Here is a 7,810-nt window from a genome sequence, read left to right as displayed (position 1 = left end):
GGGTCATTTCAGTACTATGATAACATACGATTTCACAGAAATTCATTCATTAGAAAATATCCAAGCTGTGGGATATATGGTAATCTGTGGTATTATATATGGTATTTCTTTTAGGGACCCAACAGTGCTTTCATTGGATTGGCTCAAGAACAGTATTATTTTGGGAAGATTTTCCTATTTATTATGCCACTTTTACTCTAACATAAAATTGCCAAGTTCAATGGTAGTACTTCTGACTACTGTGTACAGAACAGGAAGGAAAAAGTGAATTACTTCCAGCTGGGTGGGGAAAAAAAAAAAAAAAAAAAAAAAAAAAAAAAAAGGTATTAGAAGTATTAGAACAGTATTAGACAGATTAGACAGTATTAGAGACAGTAATTATTTAAACATTTTTTAAAACTACCAAGGGGATTCAGGGACAATATATATATTGTGTAATATATATATATATGATTTTTTCCCTACACGAGAACCTATTGACTATGTGAATTAACTGTTCAGCCTTCGTGCTAGATTACTTATTCCCTTCATCCTGGGTAGCAGAAAGCTTCACGTGCATTGTGCTTGTAAAATGACAAACACATATAAACTATGGTAATGATGTATTTCGGTTCATCGTGACCCAGTATACTAAGATACTTATTTGACTAGGTAAAGTTGCCAATGGACAAAGAAAGTGAATAAAAGTAGATTGACTGGAACATTATTAAAATTGATCAACCAGTGTCAAGATGGTTTATTCTATTTCAGGTACAGATTCTGGGTAATAGTTTATGCAGGGAGTGAATAAAATAAAATAAAATAAAATAAAATAAAATAAAATAAAATAAAATAAAATAAAATAAAATAAAATAAAATAAAAATGTGTCTTCTGTATAGTTGCAGGAAGTTCAGGACACCTGCAGCAGGCAGATCTACAAACATAGAGTTTAGAGAGAGTTTCTTACTCCACTTGAAAGGAACAAACCAGAATCAACTACTGTTTTGGTCTTTTTTCTTCCTCAGTCACACATTTTCAGATGGTCCTACTTGAAAACTGCCAGTGATCTGAGTTATGGCAGTATAGTCTGTGAAGAAAGAATTTATTTAGCAAATCAAAATCACTTTAGCACTTCTAGGTCAAAAAGCAAAAAAATCTGTTGGAAAAGTTATCAGAAGTTCACGCAATGTAATATCAGTGCTATTGGTGTCAGAGTCTTCTCACCAAAAAGACACATTAATCTGTACTAGATGAAATTCCAAATAATTTAAGTCTTTTGGAATAAACACAATTTATTTTTGTATAAGATATGAAAAAAATCTGAATTTTAATATCTGCCCTGTCCCTTTGAAGGTTATGGGGCAAATAATCCTTGAAGCCATTTCCAAACCTTTCCTAACGAGGGCAAGGATGATCAATCAGCATGAATTTAAAAAGGGGAAATCACACCTTAAGAACACTACACTGGTCTAAACTGGTGGCTTACCTCAAGGACTGATAATAGCACAGTTTAGTCTCTTCAATAATGACTTGTAAAATTGGGCAGGCTCCACTCAAGCAAGTGTGAAGATGTTTCATGTCAGGAGTGACTGTTATAGAAGATGGTTATGCTGCTGTACAGAGGGACCTCAACAACCTACAGAGATGGGCCAACAGGAAACTGATGACAGTGAGCAGAGAAAAAGGCCAGGTCCTGCAAATGAGGAGAAATAGCCCTGTGCAAGCTGAAGGCCAACCAGATGGAGAGCAGCTTTGCATAAAGGGAGATGGGGTCCTTATGGACAGCAAGTTGGCTACAAGCCTGCAATATCCCTTTGCAGAAAAGAAAGCCAACAGCCTCCTAAGAGCATTAGAAAGAGTTTCACTAGCATATTGAGGGAGGTGATCCATCCCTTCTGTTCCAGCACTGGTGAGCCACATCTGCAGTGCAGCCTGGAGAAGAGAATGCTCAGGACGATCTTATCCATCTTATCCATCTGGTAGGGGATTAAAGATCGAAGCAGAGTCTTCTCAGTGGTACCCAGTGAGGCAATAGATACAAACTGAAATAGAGGAAATTCTATTCAAGTACCAGAAAAAAACCTTGTCATGATTGTCAACAAACACTGGAAAAGAGAGATGCATTCAGAGATGCCTTCCAGACTCAACAATTCTGTGATTCCATGATTTTTCAACAGCCATTGATATAACATTTTCTACTAGATTTTCCTAGGGTCTTAAGTTTCTACTTTCCAAATTCCATTTTTATGTGATAAAAACATCCTAATTCTTTTTCAAGAGGAGTCTGACTAATGTTGTTATTTTACTTATAAACAGAAAAGTGAAACCTTTCTGCCCAGTAATGCAAGTACAAGTTTTGTTGCTGTTTATAAGCAATAGAAGTATATTCACAAGAATATGGAAAACACTTGAAAATGAAGTATGCAAACAATGAATTTCATTAGCTTCTATTTCTAAATTCTTCTCAGTTAATTTTTATTTAAGTAACCGGAAACATGTTTTTATAGAATGGAAACATTAGCAAATGTTTGTTATAAAACAAAATATATATTTAAGCCACTCACACGTGATGTTGGAAGTGGCAGGCAAGCAGCAACCAGTGAGACTCCATTTTCACATAAAAAACATGACGTTGCCATTGATTTTAAAAATTTATTTTTGTGAATAGGAAGAATTAAATTAAATACAAAATGTGTTGCCCATTGTCATGGTTAGAAAGTACCAAAAAGTAATACCAGAAACTACCATTGTTATGGTTAGAAAATACCAAAAGTGGAGGGGAAAAAGAAGATGGATTATTTGGAAAGGAAGCTAAATGTATGTCTCATCTCCACAGAGCCTATTGCCATTTCTCCAGCCACTTCTGGCTTCCATTATTAAGAGCTCTCAGCTCTGGAACCTCAACACCTCCAGAATGTGCATTTCCCACTTCATAGTAGGTACATACATAATGCGTATCTTTAAAATATGCCTATATGACTACAGATTATCTTTATTTTTCAGACTAAGTGTTGTTTTTCCAGAACTTCTGGATGACAGGATGCGAACCGACTATAAGCGATCAGCTAGAAACAGAAGTGTTTGTGACCATATTCGCTCAGACACAATAATCCAGTAATGCAGCTGCATGGCTGTCAGCTTGGGTCCTGCACAACTGCATAGCTCACTCATATCTGGCCATCTAGGTACATTTTTCTGCAAAAGACCAAGTAGATCAACTGCTCCCTGGGCATGTACAAGCAGTAAATGACAAATGAGCGATATGCTATAGCATACAATCACTGTACAGCCGCAATGTCTAGGGAAACAAGACTTGATTGTGTTTGCAAAATCCAGTGAACTTTAATACAGCCAGAAGCACTCACATGGAAACACCAAAGAGCTGCTGCATAATAGCTCCATTTATTTTTGTATCTTTCAGATTGTGCTCACCTGCAATATAGCTAGGATGGGAGATGAAACTCCCTGCAGTAGTTTGTTTATGTCAAGAAGATCTCTTGCTATGCCTTGTGGGTAGCAGTGGGTAAGAGAATGTGGAGTCTTTGGTCTGGGAGATGATGGCTATTTTTAAATCAGTTAAGGAAACAGTTCCAGCCAATGCATGTTCCTTGTGAGCAAGAGTCTCTGAGGAAAGTGAGGAGATCAGATTAAAGCTGGCAGCTGTAGAAAAGGAGTTGGTGCATGAAGCGACAAGAGATCCCTTTTCCACCACAAGAAAACAGTAAGAAAGTTGAGGAGAGACAGGTAAATTAAGCCAATAAATCACTAGATAACCCTTCCTCAAAGCATACCACTTGATTCAAGTCACAATGAGATTGTATTCCTCCCAGAAAAGCATTGCTACAATCAGTGGTCAGGCTGTCCAGAAAGAGTGGAAGGGACAGCAGTACAGATGCTCTTTTCATGATAAAGGGGGAATCACTAATTTAAAGATCTCTACAGAAAGGTAGTAATTAAACTAGCAAATAGATCATTCAGAAAAGCTGAGATTTAAATGCAAAAGATTGTATCTTCTGATGTTCTTTTTTTCTGTTTATTCAAATATCAATGCTTTGGTGGTTTGGAGAATAGATAAATGACCCCACACAGTGTGTAAAAGTTGCATTAATACATTTATTCCACAGGTGATTGTTATGGTTGAAGCAGAAATATATCTCTCCAGAAACTCTAGAAACACTCCAGCTTACGCTGCCTTACTGATACTAAGCTATTACCTAAAATAGTTTTCCCATTCTCACGGGAATACAAAGAAATTGAAAACAATATGAATGCTTTATTTGGTAAGTGAGCTGTCATAGACTATAGAACTACTTTGAGCACCATGACAAATCAGTTTATTATCAGATAATAGGTTTATGTATTTATTAATATGATAAAATAAACTAACATATTCGGCTCTATACAGGTACCTAATTTGTGAAACTGAAGACAACTGCCATGCAGATAAATTCACAACTGAACAATGATAAATATGCCTAATTCACAAACTGTCTGTGAATGGTGGGCATGACAAGACCCCTGATGTGTCAGACATCTGTTTCCAGGACCAAACTTATTTTTCAAAACTCCCATAGCTCTAAGCCTTGAATTTGCATCTTTATTGCCCTCTGTGCTAATCTGGGAACCCCTCTGAATTTTCTACTAGTGACCAAGAGAACTGGGCTTTAGCTGTTTGGGTCAGCATGGAGCAGTGTTCCTGTCTGTGCCCATTGCCTCTTATCCTGGCTTTGGACACCACTAAAAAGAACCTGGATTCATCTTCTTTGTTCCCTCCCTTCAGGTATTAATATATATTGATGAGATCCCCCTGAGCCTCTTTTCCAGACTACACAGTCCCAACGCTCTCAGCCTCTTTATAGGAGAAGTGCTCCAATCCTCTTATAGCCCTCTGTTGGACTCTTTGTAGTATGTCTAGATCTCTCTTGTACTGGGGGACCCAGAGTTGGACACAGCATTCCAGATGAGGCCTCACCACTGCTGAGTAGAGCAAATAAATAGATTAGAAATACTTTGAAAGAATAATGATGTATAATGATGAACATTCTTGATATGTTATATAAAGGAAATTAATCTTAAAAAAAAAAAAAAAAAAGAACAAAGAAGAAGAGTATTTGTTTAAACTCAGCACTCAGCAATGTTAATTAGCAGGCAGAATAACAAACAGGTAATTAACATTGTCCATTTATTCTCTACAGGTAAGGAATGATACCATCTCAGGTAACTATATGCATGTATGTAGTCACTTGCTTTTTTTGTGGAAGTCATTATATAACAAGATGGTGTGGCTGTAAAAGCATCAGTTGCACAGGGAGAAAAGAGTACCAGAACAAGAAGATAACATTAGATAGCCCAGCTGCATCTATCTATTCTACTGTCCTGTCTCTGACAGTGGCCTGCAGTGAACACCTGAAGAGAGGATGAGAATGCAGCGACAATTCCAGCTAATCCCAGTTGCCAGCAATTTGCAGCTCAAGGATGTCTCTACCTTGAACTGTTCTTTCCACATTTAACAGACGTAGGATTTTTGTAATTATTATTTGTCTTATTGTTTTTGTTTGTTTGTTTGTTTTTCCATTAAGTTTTAACTTCTAATTAAGTTTTGAATTAAGATAAACTTGTAGCATCCCCCACCACAGAACCCCATGTTAAGGAGTATCAGAAAAAACACTTCTTCATTTGTATTGAATCTGCTATTTTCAGCTGATACACTAATTCCTGTATTACAACAGAGTGAACAGCCATTTCCTATTCTTCTCTATGTCATTCATAATTTTGACAGACATCATAATATACCTCCCATCATATCTTTTCCAGACTGAAAAATCTTACCTAATTGTTCTTCACACAGTAGCCATTCTTTGTGTTTGTTCATCCTTGGCATCTTTTCCAACTCTGCTATATTCTTTTGACAGAGAGAGGAGGAGAGCAGAACTGTACACAGGATTTAATATCATGACAGTGGTCACGGAGACATGGAAGATCTGGCCAGCCTTACATGTATGCTTAAGCAGTGCTAGTGGTCTGAAAATTCTCATTCACTTTTTGCTTAACCTTGTAGGCATACAGTCCTAATCTTCAGTAGTCCTGATGATCAGTTATAGATGTAAAATCAATAGGACTATAGTAAGAATACGGTTCCTAGAAACACAGGCCACGTGTGTCCCATTGAGGGTCTATGCTGCCATGAGGAGACATGGGCTGTTTAGGCCTGAACTACTAGCAGTACTAACAGACTAGTCATATGACAGTGAAATTTTGCATTTTTAACTGATCCACACTTGCCTGAAAGAAAAGTAAACAGGAATTTAAATCAAATACTGTAAACCCACAGATTTTTCCAGTGTATGGATGATATTGCTATATTCATTTATTAGGGAAAAAAAAAAAATAAAAAAAATGAAGAGGGAATTTTGCTATCAGGTGGGTCTGAGTTTTTATTTATTTATTTATTTATTGGGAATGGGTGTTTTTGTTGGGTCTCAACTTTATAGTTACCTCAGCACTGGTATTTCTGTAAATGAGACTGTCTGCATCATTAGCAGCAATATCTTAAACTGAGACACCCTAAGCTATGCAGGTCCTAAACTAAATGTCTTGCCACAAGGGGCTTTAATTAGTATTCTATATTTCAAAAGCTCTTAATGAGGTTTATATGGCAGAAGGTGTCCTTAAAATTACATCCTTGACAAACATCATCTTAATGTTAATTACATTAGGAGACAAAGAAGGAGAATGGAATGTCTAAAATGACGAGGATGAAAATGATGTACTATGTTCAAAATAATGTAAAACAAATAATGTTTACCAAGCATTTATGACCAATATTAGGTCTTTAGACAAGTCACTAAGACTTATCAAGTCATTCAGACACCAATTTGGATGCAAAAGAGTGCAGTGTTTCAGCCCTACAGATGCAGTACTTTTATTGAAATGTAGGGGTGGAGTTTCTACCTTCAGCGGCATTTGGACAGTAAATTACTTCTTCCATGGTATGACTTAGAAAAGTGTCTTATGCACCAGAAGACCTGCCTAATTTGGCTTCAGATTTTAAACAGAAGAAATTAGAATGGAAAAGTTTGTTATACAAACAACAAAACAGTTATTTATAGAGGAAAATAGTTGAACATAAAAACTATCTGAAACTTACAATGTTTGCAGTTTGCATTTTATTTTCTGGGTTTGAAATATCCTATTCAACACACCAGAGAAGCATTTAAACTTAAAGAACTGAAGCAAGAATATAAACCACAAATGCAACACAAGTTTAAAATGTCTTTTGAAAGTCTAGAAGAAAAATATTATGTTTTGAACAAAATATGCGGAAATGTAAAATGCATAAACACAGTAATAAATGTCCAGAAAGGGAATATATGAATTAAATTGCTCTGAAGATGATGCATTTACAGTGACATTACTGAGCTTAGATGCTTAAATTGGCACTGAGGTGATGCCTAGATGTGTAATTCATTTTGTGGTTTTAGGCACCTCTATTTAAGTTTGCCATGCATGAAGATAAAATTTTATATTTCTCAGCTTCAGAATCTTTCTTCAGAAAGAGTGGACACCTTGTATACTCTGAGACTGAAAGCCATGGGCATAACCAGGCTTATATCCTATAATGATTTATTGCTAAGTAACAATCAAATAAAATGATCTATATTAAAGTTGAATCTAATAAGTGAAAGGAAAGATAAACATATGGTTTGTCATGTAAGCCAATAGATGTTGTTTCAAGAGATGTGGCAAATATCTCACCAGTGATCCAAATAATATTGCTTATTTCTGACTGGAAACCAATACTGTCATTTCACTTTCATGGCCATTATCCTG

Source organism: Aythya marila, assembly GCF_965140915.1.
Source record: "Aythya marila genome assembly, chromosome: 1".
In the NCBI taxonomy this organism is placed as follows: domain Eukaryota; kingdom Metazoa; phylum Chordata; class Aves; order Anseriformes; family Anatidae; genus Aythya; species Aythya marila.
The sequence above is the reverse complement of the archived record's forward strand: the minus strand, read 5'-3'. Positions refer to the sequence as shown.